Consider the following 24,556-nt stretch of genomic DNA (forward strand, 5'->3'; position numbering starts at 1 on the left):
GAAATGGTTGAAAGCAAGCTAATTTTTTTCATGTTAGTTGTAAACACAGACAACATGGTGAGCTGATTTTACTGTTACAGCAATTAGAAAACATTATCAGAATGTCCTGTGAGTCTAGTACAGGTGCAGTGCTTTGGTATTTTATGCTTTTGCTGCATGGTCATGCTAACAATCCACTTTCAGTTTGCACCTTAGTACATTTTGGATTTTGGGGGAAGAATTTTATGACTGGCTCAAAGGCAATCCTAGGATAAAAATTTAACCATTCATAAAAAACAGCAGGCTCAAAATCCCATAAAGATTGCCCATTGACTTTTCATTTCAAACCTATAAAACAATCATAAAAATCCAAGGGTCTGCATATACAGGTGCTGTTATGAGTTGTGCATATTTACCATATCAGTGTTTCTTTAACATCACCAGTCCATTGTAACAGTTTAATATATGTGAAATCCGTTCTACTATAACAATTTCTCACTGGTGTGAATGTTTAAATTGGTGTGAAACTTGACATCAATAGGATTAGTCTAGTGAAAAAATGGTAAATCAAACTCAGCATAAACCAGTGCATTCTATGCCTTATATATTCTCTGTGAAAACTGGTATGAAAGTAATGAAGAATAATATGGAATTTCATTCCACCTTTCGCTGAAGGACTGTGACATGTTTGGAAAATATTAAGAATGGCTAACCAAGACTTTGTGAAAAAGGTGGCACTCCTGGCCACCCATTATCCTCCTCCACATTATAAGCACGTGTAAGTAAAAAGAAGTTGGGACATTTCCAAACTTGCGCAAAGCATGATCTGGAATCTTGAGGCCAGATCTATCCTCCGTTTGAATTGCATCAGAATAAATTTGGCTTTCAGTTTGTTCTTGGTTTTGACTTGAGACTCTGGAAATGTTGAACTGCTGGAAATGTTTTCAAGTCTGAGACTCAGTAATCACTTCTCTAATAATTAACACAATTAAGAGAGTTCTGTATAAAGACAGTTAAAATTCTTACATAGATTAAACTTCCATAGAATCAGTCCCAAGTGAAACAATCTGTTAATTTACCCATTAAAAGATGATATTGTCAATTCCTATGCGTAGACAGTGTACTTGTTAGTATCTGCTCTGGTGGGCATTGATAGATCTTATAATTTGGTTAAGTGAAGATTGGAAAATCAATCCACATAAAGGCGTTTTCTTCAACAATCCGTTTCTAACATGGTCTTCATTTGTGAAATTCAATAGCAGCACAAGAAAACAAGTCTTTGATATTTCCTCATATACATCCTGTAGGAAGGATTGTATTGCTGGAGAGGGTAAAAATTGTACCAACAGACAGTGTTACGCAGCCAGACTGTTTATTATTTATCTATGGCCTAACATCTAACATTTGATGAATGGATTTACAGCAAAATAAGGTTACTGGAGCATGTTCAATTGTTTCATGTGGTTAGGACAGCTGTAGGCAATCTGTATAGGCTCTTCTGCTATTAGAAACTTATACATGTTTAGGCAGTATATATTTCATTTATGGTCTGCCAGAAAATATATTAAAACTGAAGATCACGGTATGAATATTCCTCTATGAATGCTTACAGCATAAGAGGAATTTCCCAAGACTAAAATTAACCACAGTAATTTCATTTGAACATCTCATGTAAATTAAGTCCATCTGTCTTGAACATGTCTTCTACATGTACACTTTATAGCAAGAGAGTTTGCTTGATATAGGTTGTGTCCCTCAGTCTGACCTGCTCTTAAATTCTACAAAAAATCTTTACATGTCTTGTGTCTACACATATAAAATCTCTGGTTTTCTTAAAGCATTGATTCAAGGCTTTGAATTTTAGCCTTTTAACAAACCAACAAGACTATTCAGCCAGAACCAAATATCACAGTTCTGGCGCTCCATGTGATGCGAAATTGAAATAAAAGTAGTCTGAGGTTGAATCACATAACAATCAAATGCATGTGAAACTCCATCCCAGGAATCAAACTCTTATCTATTTTGCCCATCCTCCTCCAACTCCCCATAAAGAAGTTTTCCAGACATATGATGATTCTTTTAGTTCTGCCTCTCTCTAACTTTGCATCTGTTGTCAATTATTTTGTCTTTGTCAGCTGTTCAAACAGAATCTAAAAATATGCTAAAACATCCATTTGCAGACCTTCTGCAAAGAAGGAACCAGGAGGTTTTTGACAATGGTTAGCTCATCATTTATTCCAAACCAAGGAATGAACCTCCATCTTTCCTGTCCAGGAATCCTTGTAAGTAAAAGTATAATCTGACAGAGAGCTTCTAAGGTTTGAAGTGTATGAGAGTACAAAGGGCTTCTGACTTATATGGGTATACACAGGCAGAACAGTTTAATTCAAGAAACAGACTTCCTCACAGATAAAGATTTAGCCAGGTTGAACTTTCTTGGAATTTTAAGGATTTGCTAAGGGCAGAAAAAAGTAATTTTGGCCTATTTTTGGTGAGCTTCTAATTGAAAGAGAAAGTCATACTTCTGTTCTAAAAGCATTATTTAGAAATTGTTGTCTATCACATGACTTGCAAGAAACTATTTTGACAACCAAAGAGTTCAGGATACCAAAAACTCCCTCATTAAGTCATGCCATCTTCAGGAGTGGTGCTGCAGTTTTAATTACAGTCCACAAGGTAGTACAGAAAAAAGAAAAAAACCCTACAGTCAATGTGCCAAAGCTGTCCGCAGAGCTTGCTTTGCTTGCCTGGGGCGCTGAATGCCTACTGCATTTCCAGATGCCTCTGTGTTCTGTACTGACAGTTACACGGGTGTATTGTATTTGTTTATATTTAGCTCTTAGTGTTATATAGCATATGTGTTTCTATAAAGACAGTAATTAGAAAATCATACCGCTACTGTTGTGCAGGCACTTCAAAATTTTGTGATTATTTCTTCTGTTGTACAAAGTAACCATAATTATGTACTGACTTCCTTCTTTGTAAATAAACCCAGGATTCACCTGACAAATGAAACCTCAGTGCAGCAAACATTTAGGCTTGGAAATCCATGAAACTACTAATTTGCTTACAATTAAGTATACATTCAAATTTATTTGGGACTTTCAAATTAATTCAGAATATGTACATTCACACAATGGTTGAGCTGTGCTTAGCCTCGGTTAACTCTAGTTCACTGCACCTGGTGTTGCTGTATGAGTTTTCAACTGGAATATTGTTGAAACAAATAAACAAAAATCTTTCTGGCATCTTCAGATAATTAGCAGGAACGCCACAGCCACTGTAAAGTTAAAGGTATTTATTTTCTTAAGTTCCACAACCTGGTGTGAGGTGCCATATTTAACCACCGCCCTTGGTTTGAAATGTGAGGCAATTCCAGTAGCACCTCAAAGTAGAACTTCCCTCTCCGTGAGTAGTACTTGTTATTGATCAACTGGACCAGTAGGAAAAGGTGAAAGTAAGATGCTGGAGTATAAAGCAAAACAAGCACATGTTATAGTAATTATGTGGAAATGTTAACTAAAGTGCTTTTCTTTCATATATTCATAGACTGTGTTCATGATGCGTATTAGACTAGCCAAGGCAGGAGCACTCTCACTGCTATGTGCCAGTCTCAGATGAAGACTGCAGGAGCAAAAACCCTATTTTACTGATGTCAGTCATCAGAACTCTATTTTTTATTTGAAAATACAGTGCGTACCATACCAATATAGATGACATAGAAACATTGAGGGTCATGACCCAGGCCCTTTCCCCCTGCATGGCAAGATGTGCATCTCACATGTGAGCAAGTGACTTCATAACATGAGTGCATTCCTGATTGCCTGTAATCTCATGCATATGCCTGTGCCTGTTGCTTGAATTTATTTTGTCCATTGTATGATAGAGGTTGCCTGCAGCTGAGTTATGAAATAGAGAAGGAGCTGTTAGACCCTCTCAGAAGGCTGGAAGCCACTTTTTCTTATATGTTTAATGTGCTGTCAGGAAAGGCAGCAGCAAGCATGGTTAAGGTCAGACAAATTGTTCTGTGGGACTGGTCTGGCTTGTAGGCCATAGTTTAGCCTCTAACTGTTCCATTTAATTTATGACCCTACTAAGTTATGCTTGTATCCATGCTTGTATTCTTATTCTAATACTTCTTAGTTCAGCTGCATGCTTAGGAAGAAAAATATTATATGGCTGTATGGATTCTGCACATAAGAATCAGGCATATTATTTTGTTCTTCTACAACATATTTTCCTGGCATTCTGAGTGGGTTCCCATACAAAGAATGAGCTGGCATGTCCAGGTGATTGTCATTATCACAAGCTCTTTCTATTCAAAAAATTCCGCATTGCCATACAAATAGCTAGTGCAGCATTTATTATAATCATTGCCTTTCCAGTTATGCATGTATGAAATATTTACACAGTTTGCTTCAAGAATTTCTTGTTTTGCAAGTTCACACAAAACGCCAGAAACACTCACTTAAAACATACATCAAAAGGGAAATGGTGATAACAGATGAATGCTTTTCTAAAACTAGTCAGGGACAAATGCAGCTAACAACAGCTTGGAACACAGTAGATGCAGCTCAGGTGGGAGTCTCTGGGCAAAGTTCACAGATTATATCTAAGGGCGGATAAGTTACAGACAGTTCAGTTCTGCAGAGGGCACATGCTGAATGCTGGAACCACAGGCATTAAAATGTGATCCTTGGTACCTGGTGTGCTTGCTCATTTGTACTTCTATTCATGAGAATGCGATCGAATAGCTACCAAATAATTGTCTCTTTGAACAAAGTAGGGTCCTTCCATGTAAGGCATTCAGAGTCTCCTCTGTCATATGTCATTCCTTTTATATACAATAAGATTTTAGAGGCTAGAATCAGATGTAACACACAATATCACTCCAAGCAAAGCAGAGACCAACAGCTTAGGTCTTGAAGACCTGGAGATTCAGAAGACAACATTTAAAAAAATATTCAATGGCTCAATTTGAAGGCCCAACTAGTAAAGGCACCTAAACCTGAGGTTATAGAGTTACTAGGATTTTCAAAAATACCTAAGATATCTAACTCATAGTGAAAATTAGGAACGTGGGCACTGTTGAGAATCTTACTATCTACAAAACTACAATTCCAAGTGCTTAAAGCTCCTTACACATCTCTTCTTAAGTGAACTGGCAATGAAGTGATACTGGCTTTCACAACAGTTTATACTCCAAGATGATGCCAGATGACCATAAAAAGGGGCAAAGATGGTTTGCCATGTTCTTGGCAGAATATATTAAGAAGCCTAAAAAGCATGTAACTGTATTTGTACTGAGTTATAGTTTGGGTAGGTACTGTGGGGAAAAAAGTTTGATGTGTGCAGGCTGTGTTATCTGTTATTTTCAGTTTGCCACCTTTTGTTTTTTTCACTTTCATTCTACTGTTTTATTTTGAACTTAATTTATATACAATATTTCAAATTTTTCAGTAGATTCTATTTTGAAATGGATGTTCATTTGTCATGCATTGAACATACCTCTAAGATCATATATGTTTCAAGACAGAGTTTGAGGAGTCAAGTACTCTATAGATCACAACAATGATCTTATCTAAACCTGAGTCCAGTGGAAAACATGCAGAAACCTACATGAAGCTGGACTCCCTAATGATACCGGGTTTTAGAGATGACTTAAATCTTGCTAAGTTGAAAAAACCCATTCAGTTGGTACAAGAGTTCAAACCAAATACAGACTGTTATCATTTGCAGCCATCTGGAAAGGAAAATGCTCTTAATGCAATGCCAGTAAAGGATATTCCCTTGAGTTTTCTTGCTCCGAGCTACTGTAGCTTGTTTACATTCCCCAAAGAAACCGTGTGAAATCTTTCACACACAAAGTCAAACCTTCAGAGGCATTTAAGGCAGAACTTATGTTGTTAGAATATTTTGATGTGTTTCTCTAAAACATAACATTTTAACCCTAAGGACTCTCAGGTCCTGCTTCCTTTTTTTCTTCCATATACTTATCAATGCAAGAAGCATTAGACTTCTAAGGCATTTATACTGTGAAAGTCAAAATAAAACTATCCAGCAGGTCAAGGCATGGAAAACAGTAACAAACACCTGCTGCTTCTACATATGGATAGATTTTTCACTTAAATGGAAATCACTTAGCTGAAAATCAAAGCACTGGTGGAAAGCGTATCAAAGCAGTTAAACCCAGAAAAGCTCACAGAAGTGTTTTATGAGAAAGCTTGTAGCTTCAAGTGTTGAACTTTCACAGATAAATGTGCAGAATTAGTTAGCTATTTTGTCTCTTTCATTTGCTAATCAATTTTCCCCACTACCAGCCTATGACAACTAGTAGGCCTGCACATTTGTTTCATATGGTCAAAGAATGTTTAACCCCCTACTGACCCTCTAGTGTTTGCTCTCCTTCCCTCAAGGCATGGAAGACTTTAAAGTAGAAAACTGATGAATGAAAAGAATTAATCTCTTGGGGGCTTTTGTTATGAAAGCTTGAAAGGGGATCAGAACAGTCTGACATGTTGACAGCTGAAGTCAAGAGGAAAATTATGATATAATACAGCAAGTCAAAAATGTTATGTGCCATCATATCTGAAAGGCAAACAAAGCAAACATTGCCTTACTTATTTTTTGACTGCTCTTGCTACTGGTAACAACAGTGAATTCCATACTGGAACCCCTTGAAAAAGATGAATGGTATTCATGGCTGTTTTTTAGAAATAAGCTGTTGAGCTCCTCAAAGATGGGTGTGAAGTGAATGAGCTTCTGGTCATTGTATCTTATCCCTTTTGCAGTCTATGATGGATTTCTGGTTGGTGTTACTGTTCTGGACATTTTTGTTCATGCTTTGTCTTCTTCTACCTACTTTACTTTGTTTGGAAGTTGTGAGGTTTCAGCTTGATAAATTTTTCTCTCTGAAGCATGGGCCAACTCCTTATGCTAGTGGTGACATTGTTTGCTGTATGAATTTGTGGGGGATTTTTAATATAGTCTTGCTCAGATACCTTTTCAGATATTTTTATTATTAATTTGAATTAGTGATTTGCATAGGAATTCTAAAAGTAATCAAGACCAGAGTGGATTTTTAACTTAAATGGCGAGAAGGAGAGTTTGTGTACATTTGCATTCAAAGGTGACAGCCATATTCTTTCCTGTTGTCTTCATTCTAAGCTCTAGGAATAGCCATACATTAAACAGAAAGATGGTGATAAACTACAGCAAAAATAACACATTTTCAGTCCTCCTGTGCTTACTCCTTGTCATTCTGCTTAGAATGGAGAGCCAGGCATAGCCACAGCTATGCTCAATGGCTACTGGACAGTGATCCCAAACCCAGATATATTACACAGAGGTATTTTGAATCTGTGGCTCACTTTCTGGTTAGCATAATTTTAGGAGTCTCCTGAGCTCCCAGCGAGCTTTGCCAGCTAGGGCAAACTGAGAGGCATTGCTTTGAGTTTCCAAATTATATTGCAGGAAGCCAACAAGAATTTGTGATTATAATTCTGTTAGAGGATTTTATATTTGTGGTAGAAGATGTGAGAATAGAGCCTGTATTACATTAACAACAGGACAGTCTGTTTGCCCAGTGAACTGTGGAGCCTGTGCAGCTCCATGACTGCATTGTATGCCCAGAACCATACATGCCAAAACAGATGGAGGCAATAGTGCATGCTGTATGTATGTGTGAGTGACTGGGAGGAGGATATAGACATATTACTTCCTGCTTCAAATCTACCTTTTAGCTTGTATTATTGCATGTCACTACTGGCCTTCTGGAAGTGAAAGAATTATCAGTAATATGCACTGTTACAGTGGTAATTGCAAGACAAGTCTTGAACTATACATTCAGAGAAACAGTGGAAAATACTGTCCTTTTCAACTGGAAAATGCACAGAACTTCTTTCTTCCCACTCTCACGCCCCACCCCCACTCCACCCCCCCTGCCCTTGAGCACTAAAGTGTGTGGCTGGTGCATTGGGGCAGAGGAGCCCTGCTCAGGTGTGTGGTTGCACCCCGCTCTCAGGAGCACATGGCACCCCGCTCTCAGGAGTGCAGAGCGCAGTGGCACCCCGCTCTCAGGAGCACATGGCACCCCGATTTCAGGAGCACATGGCACCCCGCTCTCAGGAGCGCAGTACGGGCGGCTGCGGGGTCCTGGGCACTCGGGCGGCGGGGTTCGGCCCGCTGGCCAGCAGGTGTCCCCATCGTCTCAAACAAGTCGGGCTGACAACATGTATAGCTTAATCTAATTAAGTTTAAACCCCACCTAACAATAGGATTTAAGCAGCTCACTGTGAAAGAAAAAAATTGAAGTGCTGACAATTCTGCTCAAACAGTTATGCCTACAACTGACATTGGTTGTCTTACAAAGCTAAGCAATGGTACAAATAGCTGACAAAGGGATGTACCTTGGAAGTGGGAAAAATGGAGGGATCAGCGAACCTCCCAGTTTAATACTAGGCTGAATTTGAAGATTAAGACATCCTTGAGTACATATATACAGACGTATGTAGGAAAAAAATGAAATCAAGCAAAATGGGATAAACTTTTTAATTTTCATTTTTCATCTGATAAGAATCCAGAGTTCTTCAGTTGAAATCAGAACTTTAACTTTTCTGGATGGAAATGGAAAAATTTTACCATCTAAAAGCTGTTGAAGAGATGACACATATCTACTTTTGAAGTACAATTTAACAACAGTTTTCTAATGTGACTTTTTTGAGAAGCAAACCATGTAGACCTAGGTTATAACCCTGCAATCATCATGAAAAAGGGGACCACAAATACCTGTATTGCCTTACAAGCCTAGTTCACATTTTGACCGCATAACATAGAGTCTAATCACCTACCTTAATTATAGGGTGCAGTGATGTAGGTAGCTCATATTGTGCTGATTAAAACTGGTTTATAACCTCAGTTTTCTGTGTGGATGCAGAGCATACTCTCAGTCAAGCTGTTAAATGTTTACTAACAAAATTAGCCCAACTTTTCAGAGTTACTAAAGTGAAACACTGCAGGTTTCCCCTGTGTGCCTAAAAGAAATGTCACCAGAAATGGGGCAGGTGATATCAGCAAATTGCAGTTTGCTAAAATGCATCCCAAAACTTCAGGACTTTCATGGTTTTCAACATTTGTAATTCTTGACCAATGTCATATTCCCATATTTGAGATGGTGCCAGGTGAGTGTGAATACTGGAGTGTAAAACAAAATTAAAAAGACCTTTGCATTGTGTGGAAGACTAAGAGAGCAAAATCAAAATGCTAATGTTTTAAAAAGTAGAAAAAAATTCCCTGATAGCTGCTAGTTGTGAAAAGACTTCTTAGACGTATGGCAGCTTATATATAAACTCCCAGTACACCAGACAGCATTTGCAGTAATTGTAGCAGAATTGTTCGTGTAGCTCTGTGGGCACAAATCATGGGACCATCTGGCCCGTATGTGAACCTGAAGGAGTCCCCAGGAATCCGAAACCTGGTTCTATGTGAGCCATTAGTCCACTTTGTCATTCTGATGACTGCAGAGTGTGCAACAAGAGGGCCTGTGTGTTCTGCTCAGTGTGCCAAAGTGCACTTGCAGTATGACCTACAGAGTTCAACCACACGAAGCATTTTTTGGAAGCCAGTTTACAACTGGTGAGTTTAAAAGCAAGATGAACAGTAATTCCAATTCAGCCCATCCAGTGAAGGCTGGCTGATTGAATGCAATTCTCAATCCATTAAAAGAGCAGTTTTATGCTGAAAAGTGGAAGTGTTACAAAAAAAATAAACAAACCACCAAAACCAATAAAAAACCCAACCCAAAATGGGCAGAAAGATTAATCAGTCATTCTTGACTCAAATACCTCCTAGGTCCGTAATTCTAAGGCCTTTTGAGAACCTTGCAACTCATTTTCTTTCAGCTAAGAACTAAGCTGTCCCTAGCAAAAGGATAACTTTTGGCTTCTTTTACCCATTTTTTTTGAGCATGACTGGATGCTCATTTGGGTCCTATCCTACCTGTAGAAATTCCACGGAGTTTAGAGAAAATAGCTCACAAGCAGGGGCTGCAGGAGAAAAAAGCCTGAACATTTGGATTGAGCTGAGGTTAATAAATTGAAAACTCGGTGTCAACAAAGAGTTGGTGGGTTCTGTTTGCCTATCCCTAGTTACTCACTATGTATCATTCCAGTATCACATTTTAAGTGTAACGAGCAAGAAGAGAAAAAAAGTTACTTTAGCTGAATCTTTGTGCTTGAGGATACCAAGTTCTTTTGAAAGTATCCCGAGTGTCTAATACATCCTAATATTTATTATAAGTGCAAGATTTTTGTTCATATACCATCTATTCCATGAGATGATTCAGCAGAGCTTTACAATAAGGCCTAAAGTTAGAAGGTTAGAAGTGTGGAAATAAGATAAAAAGAGCCAAATTCTGTTCTATACTGTTACTTTTAGCTTTCTCTTAAGTATTATAAGTATTCCAAGTTTTATCTGTGCTATAATGCTGACTACAATAGTTTCAAAACAAGCATTTAACTGTGAAAAGCATGTACTCTTGGGGGGGGGGGGAGGGGTGAGAAATAGCCTCAATCATATGATTAAAATTAATGCTTTGGACACATTCAACTCTTACTTCAATTAGTATCAGTCTTCCACTAAATTTAATGGGAGTTATAAAAGAGTGTGTGGTGGGTTCTCATATAGAAACAATATGGAAAATACCAACCTGAGGTTTTTGAAAACTTGCTTTAAAATACATTTAAAAATTAAATCTGGATATGCTGACTTCAGAATCTGAAGACAGATGTCTTGAATTTCTTCTGTGCAGCTTCAGGTAGTAGTAGTAACTTGCAAATGCATCATCTTTTCACTGAATGGATTTCAATGAAATAGATTTCAGTAGAATCGGTTTGAAGACCATGTTGGGCTTAAGATTTTTGTCTGCAATTCAGAGGTCAAGGGCAGAATTTTTCCCAAAATGAAAAATTGTAGTCTAAGTAGGTAATATGCTTAACTTAAACATTTGTTACGATGAAAGATCCTTGGAAACCTGGAGGTTCAGTGAAGTTCTTGAGGTTCACTGGAGCATAAATTTGTCTTCTAAAAAGATGCTGTTTTACATGCTTTTAAGTTTCCTTCATAACTTAAAGTGGTTCAACTGTAGCTCAGGGTTGATCACATGTAAAGATAAAGAACACAGGAATGCAAATATACTAATATTTTCATTTTTTTGTGCAAAGATCATACATTTGCAACTTGGTAAGAATGTAAGAATTTACCCCAATTTTAGGTAAAAACACTGTGATCAAACTGGACTTACTGAGATCAGATATGGGTAAATAATATTTCGTGTTCAGTATTTGTTGACAAGATTAAAATACAAATTTATTTATATTAGCTACAGTTAAGTTAGCTAAATTGTGAATAACAATTGGGTTGACATTTACTGATATTTTGGGATAGTCAAAGCGTAGTTTAATAGTAACCAAATGCTAGAAATATCTAGCAGTTTATAGTCATGTTGCTGAAAAAGTACATATCACTGTCTGGAAGGTATATCACACAAACTGTGTCTCATAGGTTTTAAGCAGAGCTATGGGTTTCTTGTATTAGCACTAAAATGATACTGACAGGTGCTGCTTTCCTTCCAGAATTACTTAATATGTCTCTCCTTAGCTAGTTGCAGTATATATGAATTGCATACTTTGGTCCTTAACTTCTGGAGTTCAGGCTATCATCTGTTATATTATCCTTCCTGTTTGAGTGTATTTGGCAAAGAAAATGAGCACTGCAAGTAAGAAAGCGATCCTTTTTTTTTTTTCCATCACTCTGGCCTCTACTTCAGTTGTATCGTTCTCATTCTGTCAGGTGAGATCATTATTACATGTCTTGTCCTGGGCAGTTATTCTCATTTGGGGTGTGTAGGTTTTGAAGCAATCAATCAGAGGTCAGATTTGGTCAGGGTGGGACCCTTTCCAAATTACTCCTGGAAAAGGTGGGACCAGTTCCTGAGGCAACATTCTGTGAGTGGAAAAAATTATTTTGTGAAAAGCTGTAACATTTCATGGATCTTTTATAGGGCAGCATTATGTAAAAAAGCCTGAGAACAGACAGACTAAATAGTAGAAAGTGATCAAATGTCTAGGGAGAATTGATCAGTTAGCTCTTCATTTGGAATATTAAGTTGAAATAAGTCCGAATTGTGTCTCAATACAATGACTCTCTGATGATGTGATCAGAATTATGATTCCATTATGGGGACTGTGTTAAATTGTTCTTCACCAAATGGAACTAAATCACTGTCCTCAGTCCCTTGTTGTGGAAGTCTGACATCAAACCCAGCTCTGGATCTGCCTTTTGCTCCTGGAAATCCATCTTGATCAATAGCTCAAACCTTAGTTAAAGTAAATATAAAATAACTGAATTCAAGTTAAAGCTATTTATCTTACTTTGTCTTTATTATTTGCAGGACATAAGTTGCTCTACTTAAGCAGCAAACACTAATACAGATAATAAATGGGAGATACTTAAGTATAGAACAAGTGCAGACCTATAAATTACGGAGGACACGCTTGCCTGTGCGAAAGACAATTTTAAAGGATTAAGTTTTCTGAAACAGGAGAAATGCTGAAATAATAAGTGATGCATTTTCACTAGAGACTAGTCGTTACTAGTAATTGTGTTGCATATACACTTTAGAGATTGACCTCATGTCTCAGACATTCGGCATACCAAAAGCTTGGTCACTTAGCAGTGAATGCTAAGTGACATATTAAGTTCAACCAAATGTCAGTCATTGCAATGATGTCATGTTGTCCAACACACATTAATTACTTTGAAAATTCCCACAGTAACTGAAAATCTCAGATTAACTGCCTGAATTAATGGGAGTCCTGTAATTGAATGGTGGATCCCATGCTGTTATTTTGTACCCTATGTACTTTACATATACATTTTGATGGGGAAATTAAGGTGGCAAATACTGGGTTTGGTGATCTCTACTCAGAATCACTGCCAATTTTAATGCTATCACTAAGAACAATCCCACTAATAATGAGAAATGTGAAAGGCCATATTCCCCACAGTACACCTTAGAAACTAATATCCTGTATTGAGTGATGTGCAAAGATTTTGGTGGAATTACATGGCTGAGAGTTGGAAAGTCTGCGCCAAAACCTCTCATTCCTGTTTTAACAATGTTCGAGATTCCAAGAGAGAGAAAAGGAGGTTAATTTTTTACTATCACCTACCAACTGAAGTACCATTTTTCTTTTTTGTCTTCAGTCAGGAATGTAGAAAGTCAGAAAGTTTTTAAGTATGTTTGTACACTGAGTTACTGGGCTGTAGTTAAACTCCAGAACAGTGGATGTAAATCTTGGGGCTTCATGCATTTGTCAGCCAAGCGTTGGGAAGCGAGGTCTTCTTTCATAATGAGAAGCAATTACAGAATTCAGGGCACTTACAGGTGCTTTTTGCTCATTCTAGACCCCTCTTTAGGCCTCTGGGAGAGGTGGGGCAGAGCCCTGTTTGGAGGTATCAGCAGCCAGTCAGTCTCCTCTTCTGCATTTACTTGCAAATCAGCAGCATTTAGTGCATTTTATGTGTTCTGGCTTTGGTGCCACTGTATTTTATAGGGTGACATCTATAGCAGAAGAAAAAAACTCTGAATTCATGTTGTGAGACCTGAGGAAATATTTCCTACTGAATAATATTGTAGAGAAAGCCTGTCTCTTCATTGATGGAAACTTTGCAAACACTTTGCAGTCTTGATTTTTCTGAATCAAGATATTGGAGAGATTTTTCTTTCGCCCTAATGGATTCATTGTCAACAACTTGCCACTGTGAACCACTATTCAATATTCTGAATTAGGTTATGTTAGTTAAAGTTCTTTCCAATGTGGCCTGACATATTTGTTGTGTAGGAAGCAGGTATGAGAAAGAAAGAAAGAAAGAAAGAAAGATTAATTAAATTCTGCTCAGGCTTTTCATGATTAATGATCAGGCCAACTTTATGCTGCTAAGAAAAAAAAATATGAAATTGTCTGGTCTATCAATCAAATTGCACTGAAGAAAGACGTGTCTGAAGCTGCTGGAAAGGAAAGCATGATTCACAGGATTGTGAAATTAAACATATCTGTACCTTCTTTTTAATAAAGAGATGCATGCTCATAAAAAGAATTTTCTTGCTTTGCAACTGTACCTACTGGCAGCAAAAGATGCCTTGTTGCTTCTCCAGTTATGTTTCTAATTTGCCATTGTTTCAGTCTGTTATTCTTTGCATGTGTACAGGGCATGTGCAAACAGAAGTCTCAGAAACTAGCTAATTCGTGGTGCAGTCAATAGGTTTTGGAAACCAATTTCTACATATTTTATTTGTTGTGGTACCCCTCAATAGAGTGGTAGAACCAGATGCGGAAGTGATACAGAGTATTTATTTATTTATTCCATCAACTTGTATCTTCCAAAAAATTACAAACTTAGCATTTGCCAGGCTGGATTTGTATATCTCAAAACATCAAGAATGGACATTGTGGGGAACATTAGACTCTATTAAATTTAAAACAGGGGTAGTTTTTTTCAGTACTTCCTTTGAGGAAAAGTGTGTATCTTAAAAAAAGAAAAAAAAACCCAAGGTGGAAAGGATTTTTGTTGGAGTCAGTCAGTCTTATATAGCTTATATTGTGCTTAAACAAAATCGTGTATTAGACGTAATGCATGTCATATGATCAGTGTTCAAAAGAAATCTAAACCCTAAAAATATAAACAAGTAAAAACCCAATCAGAAGCAGCAGGTGGCTATCTAAAATGTCAGACTGAATGTTCAGTGAAGATTCTGAGGCAGAATAAACCCCAAATTCAGTTTATCAAAGCTGAACTAAGTATTATGGAATCAGTATCAGTGGAATGATTCTGGCTTTATTCCAGCCAAGGACTGGTCAGCAGGATCTATTTTGGGGATGAGGAATGCCCCAAAATGCTGAATGTAAAAGCTAAGGCCACTAGGGCATATCATTATCCATTTCACACTGTGGATTGGACTGTGTAAATTACCTTCCTAGACCGAAGAACCAAAAGGCCTGCAGAAACCTGGCTGTCCAACCCATCTTCTGCTTTTAGCAAGCTCATTTATTTGCAACATTTTGCTAACGTTGCTATTTAAACTGACCAAGAACCAAAACCATTGTGACTTGCCCCTCCCCAAAGGGCTATTGCCTTTCCTAGTGTGCTAACTCTGGAAATGCAGTAGAAGAATGCAATATCCTTGAAATTGCAGTTCTCTGCCAGGAAAATCAGATTTCACTCCTGAATCTAAGAGTATCTCTTATTATTAGTATCAAACATTGATGCAGCAACTGTATTTGCATTGTACTTTACCAAAAGGAACAAGACTTTCTCTTTTCCCCAATTAATTTGCAGGCTAAATAAACCAAATATGGCATATTTAATATTTCTATTTCAAAATATATTTAGCTTCCATTACCATAGACAGCTGTCAATTTTATGTTCTTGGTGTTTGTTTGCTTGTTTTCATAAAAATCGTCCTATAAGACAGGGAAATGCTATTATTCCTATAGGGAACTAAAGCAGAAGAAGCTGATTGGCTGGAGTTCACACAAAAACATGTATAGGAGATGAGGGGCCTAAACTGACATGTTCTGGCAACATGTTCTGTTCTGACATGTTCTGTTGCCCTGACTGATGTATTTCTCTTGAAATCAGGCAAAAGAAGGCATAAATAAAATAAAAATAAACTTTTACTTTATTATTTCTCATGTTGGAAATCCTGCAAGCAAAGCCTGTGAAATCTTTGCTCATTTTTTGAACCTCAGGAAACATCTGCCTTCAGAAGAAAATCCTGTAAACCCACAACTCTCAAACGGAATATATCTCATTGTCAGACTTCTCAGTCATAAAGCGGGGAGGAGAATGTAGAAGAGTATGTAGAAAGATCATGTTATCACTAATCACAGAAAGTAGAGGAAGTATTGCTTAAGGCATGTTTTAGCATATTTTAGATGCTTGTTGGTGTTTGTTATTCAAGCTCAGTGATTTTTTTCTTCACATCTTGCAAAACGAATTTTGAAGTTAATTTTCCTGAATACTGGCATATTCTATACAACCACATAAGGGTTCAAAGTTGCAGAACATACTACCTATGAAAATAGTTGCTGCTGGGAGTCACTGTTACTAACTTTTCAGAGGCAAAGCAAAAATTAAAAAAGCAAATAAGAACTTGTGTTTCATTTTGAATTATTGAGCATACACACACTCATTTGCCTAAACCTCTCATAACTGACGTCAGTAACCTAGTAGAAATGCAGTAACATGTAACACGTTGTCAGCACCTGGCTGCATCAAAGCAAAATTTCTGAAGTCCAACTCTGTGGTACTGCAGTAAAGAACAAATGTAACATTCCCAACTAATTAACCAAAAAATATTTCAGACATACTAACTTACCTGTATACAGAAAATCTAGGCTGTTGTAAACTTCCACAGGGGAAAATAAGAAAGATGAGTGTCTGTCTTGGGAAATGTCTTTATTACATTGGTTTTGAAAGGGTCGCTGTGGAAATTCATAGAAGGAAAATAGATTAATCTAATGTAGAGATTCTAAGCCTAGTATTTTAACCTTGATTTTTTTCTGTAGCACCCAGAACCATATCACTAGAACATCTAGACATAGAATAGTCCTTCAAAATTTGAATGTCATCATATATAATTTTTTCCAGAAAATGATCATGCTCTATCTTAAAAGCAGAATTCATTTAGTTAGGATTTCTCTGCACAGTTTCACCTTAGCTGTATTAATAATAATTTTATATTGTTATCTTAGGTCATCTTTTGACTTAAGTAGTTCTTATCTTCCTCTGTGAGGAAATTCATTCTTCATATTTTTATAGGTGTCAGTCCTATAAGCAATACCTTTTCTCCTTTTTTCCACTAGCCTTTTCTGATGTCCTACCAGCTGATAGGTTATGACTTCCACCAGCTACTCTTTTCTTTACAGTTGTTTGCACTTAGTAAATGACCTCAGTAATTTATTACAGAGGAGTTGGCTATGCAGTCAGCTAGGGAGTATAAGTTACAGTTCTAGGGGCCAAACTACAGAGTTGTTTGCAAACTTCTGATTGCAACTGGCTATCATCCAGCTAGCTTTGAGTGTGGGCAAAGCAAGGATGTGTGTGCCTGCAGAATACCAGGTAGACACCCCTTTGGGGTTTTCTAGCATTGCCCTTGTTACAGCATGTTCTTTCAAGTCAGCTGAGTGTCAAAGAACTATGCTAAGGTCTGGATTAAATAGTTTTCAATGGCAATAGGAAATACCCCAAGTAACTGAATCCATAGGAATTAACTGACCCAAATCCTATTGAAGCTGGTAGATCACCTTCGACTTCACTGGGCTTTGGAAATAGGTCTGAACAGTCTTCAACGGTTGTAATGCAGAGCCAAATCTGACCACATAAGTGTACTGCATGTTCTCATATTCCCCACCATTCTTCTTTTCTCTTCAAGTCAAAAAAGAGACCAGAACAGAGTCTGCTGTTTTTTCTCTGTGGGTGTTCCCAAGCCTCTAGAAGGTGCAAATCAAATATATAAAGCTGCATTTTTGATAATAAGAAATTTGCTGAACTGTAGTAAATACTGACATTTTTTCCCCGTGATGTGGATATCTTAAAGCTAAGATACAACCAGTCATCCTTGTTCTCTTTCTATGGATTATGATTTATCCTAAATTCATACAAAGCATTTCTTTTGGCTTCCAGTTGTGAAGGCCTGTTAAGTCATTAATTGCCGTGGGGCACTTAAAATCTGCTTCTGCTTCCATCCACTGCTGTTTTGATTGTGCTTTAGTTTATAATTGCTTTCAAATGTGCCTCATAAATATACATTATTTTTAAAAGTGTTATTTTAAAAGGCTAAATTAATTTTAAAGGAAGTTTCTTTCCCCAAAATTAGCATATATTTTGGATAGTACAGTCATACTACACAGGAGAATAATGCAATACTAGATTACTGCATTAAATTAAAATCAAATCAAAGTCAGTGAAATTCCCTAATCTAATAAGTACCAGATATTCTGGATTTCTTGAGCCACAGTACTTGCAAAGTCCCTAACAAGTGACTAATTGGAAGAAAAATGTTGACAAATTACACAGAATGAAGACAACAGAAAGAAGATTTGGTAAAGAAATAGTATTGAACAGACTTAAAAGATAGAACATCTCTTTTGTGCACTTCTTACATGTAGCTTATATTATCCACTACAATTTTAAAGTGAACAATTATTTATGTCACAATAAAAACACCCAAGGGATGATAGGCTAAATCAAACTAATGTTAAGAGTATTAATTCTTTAATGCTAACAGTCTTGTGCTGAATAAGATGCATTCCATTCCATATTTAACAAATGACATTGCATATGGTTTAATCCAGATTTGTAAATAGATTGACTATTAATAGATGTATCAATTCCCAGTCAGCATCGTGACACTGAGCTTTGTGCAGTTCCAGCTAAATGTAGGAAGAAAAGCAGAGACCTTTTTGTATGGGCTTTGTGTAAATAGTAAGCCAGGTATAGGAAGAAACCTGCTCCTGCTGAAGAAAAGGGAAGTGTGTAAGTTAAAATTTCAATGTAATCAAAAGAGATCCAGATTTCATTAGTTTAACAGCTCAGGGAACTATTTTATTCAGATCTACTTTGATTAGAGAAATCACACATTAGCCAATTTGACTTGTTAAATATGGACAAAAATTAAGTAAAATAATAAGTAGAAATAAAGGAAGTCTTCACTGCCTATATATAAAAAATATACCAGAAGTATTGCCACAGTTTTTTCCCTTCACAAACAATAACTGGTATTTTGTCTTGACTTCCGTATCATAAATAAAATACAAAAGTAAAATTATTGAATGTATATTTTATTCCATTTAGTAGTATCTGAATTAGTCTGTGTGAAACAGGAAAGAAAACCAAATTTTTTTACAGCTATTAAGTATTTTTAAAGGGCCTTTTTCTGGAAAACTGTTTAAAATGAATGCAAACTATCAAAACCAGCAGTGGTTAATACTAACTGGTTTTAAAGTTTCTTTGAGGAAAAACTGTCATTTGTGAGTTTCACCCCATTTCAACGCAAAGCTATGAACTAGCTATGAACTGGCTCACGTTTTGCTTGACTATTCAGTGGATCTCCGAAAACTCTTCTACAGGCCAGCCCTGTGTTTGTTCTCTATAATGAATATGATTACTAGGAGCACTTGGCGTGGTAGAAATCCACTGTGAGCACTGTGTGCAGCTGAAATGATCCCACAGTCATGCAAATGTAAAACATTTATGCTTGTAAATGGATGTCTGGTGTGAAAAGATTATTAGGTACACCATGGCAATGCTGAGAGCCCATGGGAACTGTTTGAATTCCAGGGAGTGATGGGTGTTCTGATCACAAGAGTTGCTGACCAGCCAGTGACTTCACTGGGAGTGGCAGAAACTCAGTGTATTTAATGGTCATGTTCTTGGTTATATAGCATATTTGACAAAAAAACAATCATTTTATCAGTGTAAGGCTGGAACATGTCCCCTTTTCACTAAGTACTTGTCACCTCAGAGATTTCATATCCTAACGGTTCACTTATCAGCTTCTGTACTGATTTATGCCAAGTTCCAAATGTATAGAAAATTCATATTTCTTCCACTATTGTATCTATCATACAAGAAAGTAGGAACATAGGGACATAGGGACCAGTTAAAGGACCTCCTAACCAACAGAAAGAAGGATGGAATCCACCCAATATACTCTATCCACTAAGCATTTTCAACATATTCTGTATCTGCTTTCACAAGTCACAAATTATTTGTAGACATTATGAAATTTAAGTATGCAGATACTTTTTCACTTAAAGTGTAGGTTAGCTTTTAGTTAACCTTATGATGTTTCGATTTTGGATTATATGCTTTAAAGTATATCTTATCATAGGACTAAACATGAGCCAATTTTATCTTGGCATTTACTGGAATGCCGTATTTTTTTGGAAAATTGAGGTTTCCTGAAAAGTGGTTTATTTTGCAAATTTAAGAAATGTAAAAAGCCACATTCTTGATCTTCTTTTTAAGAGTCAGATCTTATCAAAGTTGTATTTTTCTACCATAAATTCCCACATGTATAGAAAAATACCTTATTTCATTAAAATATTTCTACTAAGCAGGTTTTAAATATATTTTAATCTAGACATTTACATTCTTGTACATTCACTTTTATTTCTTACAGATCTTGTCAGACAGAAGAAATCTGTAAATATCATGTATCATACAGGCTGTATTTGGCTTCTGAATAGCTGTGACTCAGCACAGACTGTATAAAGCCAATGGCTGTTGGAAATGGTTGGTTCTCTTTGGTTGACAGGTGGTAAAATATGCCAAAATAAGCACAAACTGTATTGGCACTGCTAAAAAGTTTTCTGTTTGTATTAGTCTCAAAAGTAACTAGACACTCTTCAGTTTTGCACTAAGAATTATTTGGGTTGATTTGTGCTTCTTCAAGTAGGAAAACTATGTTCAGCTTTTGATGTACAATTGGATTTTTGGTGTGTCTTTTTAATGCCACTTTATGTGTAATGAGGTTTATATATAATTCAGGACAAAAAGTGCCTCCCCAGATATTTAGATTGCAGACTCTAAACCTTTTGTGAACACAGGGAAAAGTGTGGTGGTGTTCTTAACCTAGATGGTGTCTGACATGCTCACCAGCTCTTACTATCACACTTTTTATTTAGTTCCACAAATGTAAACTAAACATGTCTTATCCTTTTCTGGAAATGGAGGAGATGACCCCTTTTTTTATCAGGCTGAGTTTCCACATTTGTAGGATGCAAAGAAAGAAGGTCTTATAGTCATCTTGTGGTCTGTGGTCACAGGGTAGATACCCAATGCACTAGTATGTAATGTGCTTGATTTTATTTAATTTTTTCCATTTGGATCAATTATGCTTTATCAATCATCCTGAAACAGCTATTTGCAAAATTACGCCACCTTTGGCCAGAGTAATGAATAATGCTATCTCCCACTTCTTGATTCCCTGCTTTCTCCAGGTTAAAAGCATTTTTGTTGGTCTCCGTCATGCATGCCCTTTGATATATTAGGGCAATGTGGTAACAATTTTGTATACTTACCCTTCTCTGCCATTTAGAGAAGTTGTAGAAGTCCAAAATAAGTTCCTCAGCTCCCTGCATTGTAAATAAGCAGGTGGAGTGACAGCACAAGGCAGAAGGGATCCATCTAAGATGGGCAGCAGTGTTGGCCTTCACTACATTTTCCTAAAGCTTTCTAAATGCGAGATGTTCAAAAGGCTGATTCATTTGCTGGAGTTAATATAAATTTGCTGTTAATATAAAAATTCTGTATGTTCAGCCAGACTCCCGGTAGCTTCTCATTTCTTGAGTTGTCAGTAAAGCTGTTGTGTAACATTCCTATTAATTTGTTCTCTGCTTCTGAATCTCACATCTTTGTACTGCCTTGGTACAGTTCAGACGAAAACAGAAGAGAGTACTGTTTAGAGGGTTTCAGCTAAGGGCAAGCTGTACATTTCACACCCACTGCTGGAGTCTTAAGGCAGCTGCAGTTCTGCAAGGAGAAGGTTATTTAAACAGAGCAGTTAAAGACAATCAACCCTAGTGACTTAGTGACTGCACGACACAAGTTTGCTTTGTGATGTTCATCCCAGGGCCAGGGCCAATTGAAATCTGAACTATTGTTCTTCTTACTGTAAACTGACAAGTGTCTGACACAAATTATAGGATGTGTTGCTTACAATAGCAGAGGAGTTGACTCAAGGATCTAGGAGGTCCGTTCCAGTCTTTGTTTCTACAGAAAACCAAACTGTTGAGTTCAGAAATTGGCTCAATTTCTTTTAAAGGGATGCTGAAAGACTCTGTGAAGCTGCAGTGTTCTCTGGGGAAGTTTGGTGACGTAGGTAGATGTTAGTGCCACACTGAAGACATTGAGAAGTCACCTCTGATTATGAATGTGAGTGTCCTGGGAAGGGCTTGTGGTGAAATCTGTACCAGAGTAACTGAGTGGAAAAAAAAAAAAAATCTGTTGGAAATAATCACTTAGCAATTGTTTATAAAATACAACTATTGCAGCTGTTGTTTTCAGTATTTATATACTACAGGTCATGTGTTATTTGTGAAGAAGTTTTGTTTCTTTTGGTCTCAAAAAAATCTTTTACAATGGAATTGTGTTCTGCACATGAGCAAAAAAATTTGAGCCTGGTCTCAGGAAAGAGGGTTGTGTGTTGCAGTTACATGTTTTACATCTGCACCCCTCAATACAGTTGCAGAAAATGGTATTGGAAATGACAGAAATGTTAAGATTATGCAGAATTCAAAGCATACTGATTTCATTGTCAACATGCTATTTAATAAAGGAATGGGGGAAATGTTTCCTGTAGATTTTGAGGCTTTGTAACAACATATATGTTAATTATTGTCAGTCTGTGCAATTGGAGAAGGTAAAAATCTGTATTTCAAGTAATTTTAAAGTTTCACAGAAGTCTATTTTTAACTAGTTTTATTTGACTTTCTGTTAAATATTTTCATTAATGACTAAGATGAATGCACATGCAAAACTTGTAAATTATAATTAACTGGGAGTGGTTTCAAATATTTTGGAGAATAGGATGAGAAAACCCATGTGGGAGAATACTGCATAGCAGTTGTTAAAGAGAGTTATTCACACCTATTCCAGCTGCTGACTGCAGGTGTTTATACACATGAAATATTATTCTATAAGACTTTGCTCTCTGTTTCCTTTGCTTTCATACTGCAGCAAGATTATTTTTTTTTTATCCTGAGATTTTTCCTTTTTTGTCAGCAAAACCTAAAGGGCAGGAAAGAGGAAAATCCTTAAGTGATACTGTCTTAGCACTCCCTGTTCTATTTTACTGCATACGTTTTCGGTAGCCCGTACACATACAGGCAAGATTTCAGAAGGATTCAACATATTGTAGGAAAAATGATAATAAATACGATTGTTTCAAGAAGAGCTCTGATGGCTGTTTAGCTACCACAGAGGAATCATGTAACTTTGTGTATAATGTTCACTATTTATTTATAAAGAAATAATCTGTCATTGCTTGTATATTCACTGATGTTGATCTACAGCTATTCCCATGCTACAGTCCAAGTTTCTCTTCCCTCAGACCTTTTTTTAACAGGTATAATTCCATCAGTTTAACTGGAGTAGCTCCTACCTTAAATAGACTCACTAGCTACAGCTGAGGTACAAATAGTGGATACTTGCAGCTCTTACAGGAATAAAGAGAGTTGAAGTATATAGATAAAACTTTCTGGAACAGATAGCATTTGTGCCATGAAAGGAACATGTAATTTATGTAGGTTTTGCTGCTGTTATGAGATGTGAAGTTTCTTCTACCTCTTTCTGTGATGTAATACTCTATAAACGTAACATTTTTCACACTAAGAATCCCAGTGAATTTTGTCCTATTAGATATGTGAGAAAAGCTAAGTGAATTTGACGCTCATCGATTCTGACATTAATGGGAGACAAACTCGAAGTGGAGAAAAAGAGTAAAAAATAAGAAAAAGTATTATTTCTAATAAAAAATAAACATAGAATTAAAAGTTCCATTAAGGCACAAAGACAATGAATATTTCATATTCAACAGGAAATGAGGGGAAAATGTTACATTCAGGTGAGAATTTTGCGATACATAAATCATGCATATCGTGTTTCAGAAGGAATTTATCCAGTTGATCCTGAAGCTAACAGATAAATCACTAAGGAAACAACCCATGATGATAGGCTTTATTGTTCCACACAGAAGTTCCCATGTATTATTCTCCATTATTTCATTGCAACAGTCCTCTAAACTTGTAAGACAATAAAAACATTCTGGTTGAACCAAATGGAAAAATCAGATTTCTACCCATGGTATTCATAGGACAGATTACCGCAACATCATTACATTACAGCACACACACACTTTTATATCTAAGAATGTGACGTCCTCTAGGATAGCATGTCTAAATTAGTGGCCTTTAAAGTAAAAAAAGACAGTTATTTTTAAGTAGTTAAAGCAGTTACAGTAGTTAAACATATTACAAGGGGACAAGCACTGCATACTATAGTGACTGAAGCGTATGCAATCTTGAATTTGCAATGTAAAATTTCAACATGTGTAAATATTGCACTCTTAGCATCAAGGTGTTGTTCAGTAATACTCCAAATGTATTTTTCCTCTGTCTAATTTACAAAATACTAGGACCAAGTTGTAAAGAACTCTTTTTTTTTTTTTTACCTAATGTGTGATCTGTAGTTTTATTCCTCAGTTTCCCTCTCTGAGAGAGGTGGAACAATTGATATCTACTTTTCTTTCAAGAGACCTGTAAGGCACAGGAATGATTACAGATCAATTCCTTTGAAATAATTTGACAAATGAGCCTTTGTGAACAGTTACCCGCTCAAATTGCTTTGGCTTGGCACATTTGGCAGCTGGGATGTTTCTGTTCCCTGATGAGCTTGACTCCTTGAAGCAGGACTGGCATAAAGCTCCATTATTCCTAACTCAAGATACATTCAA

This window comes from Falco rusticolus, chromosome 15, assembly GCF_015220075.1.
Source record: "Falco rusticolus isolate bFalRus1 chromosome 15, bFalRus1.pri, whole genome shotgun sequence".
In the NCBI taxonomy this organism is placed as follows: Eukaryota; Metazoa; Chordata; class Aves; order Falconiformes; family Falconidae; genus Falco; species Falco rusticolus.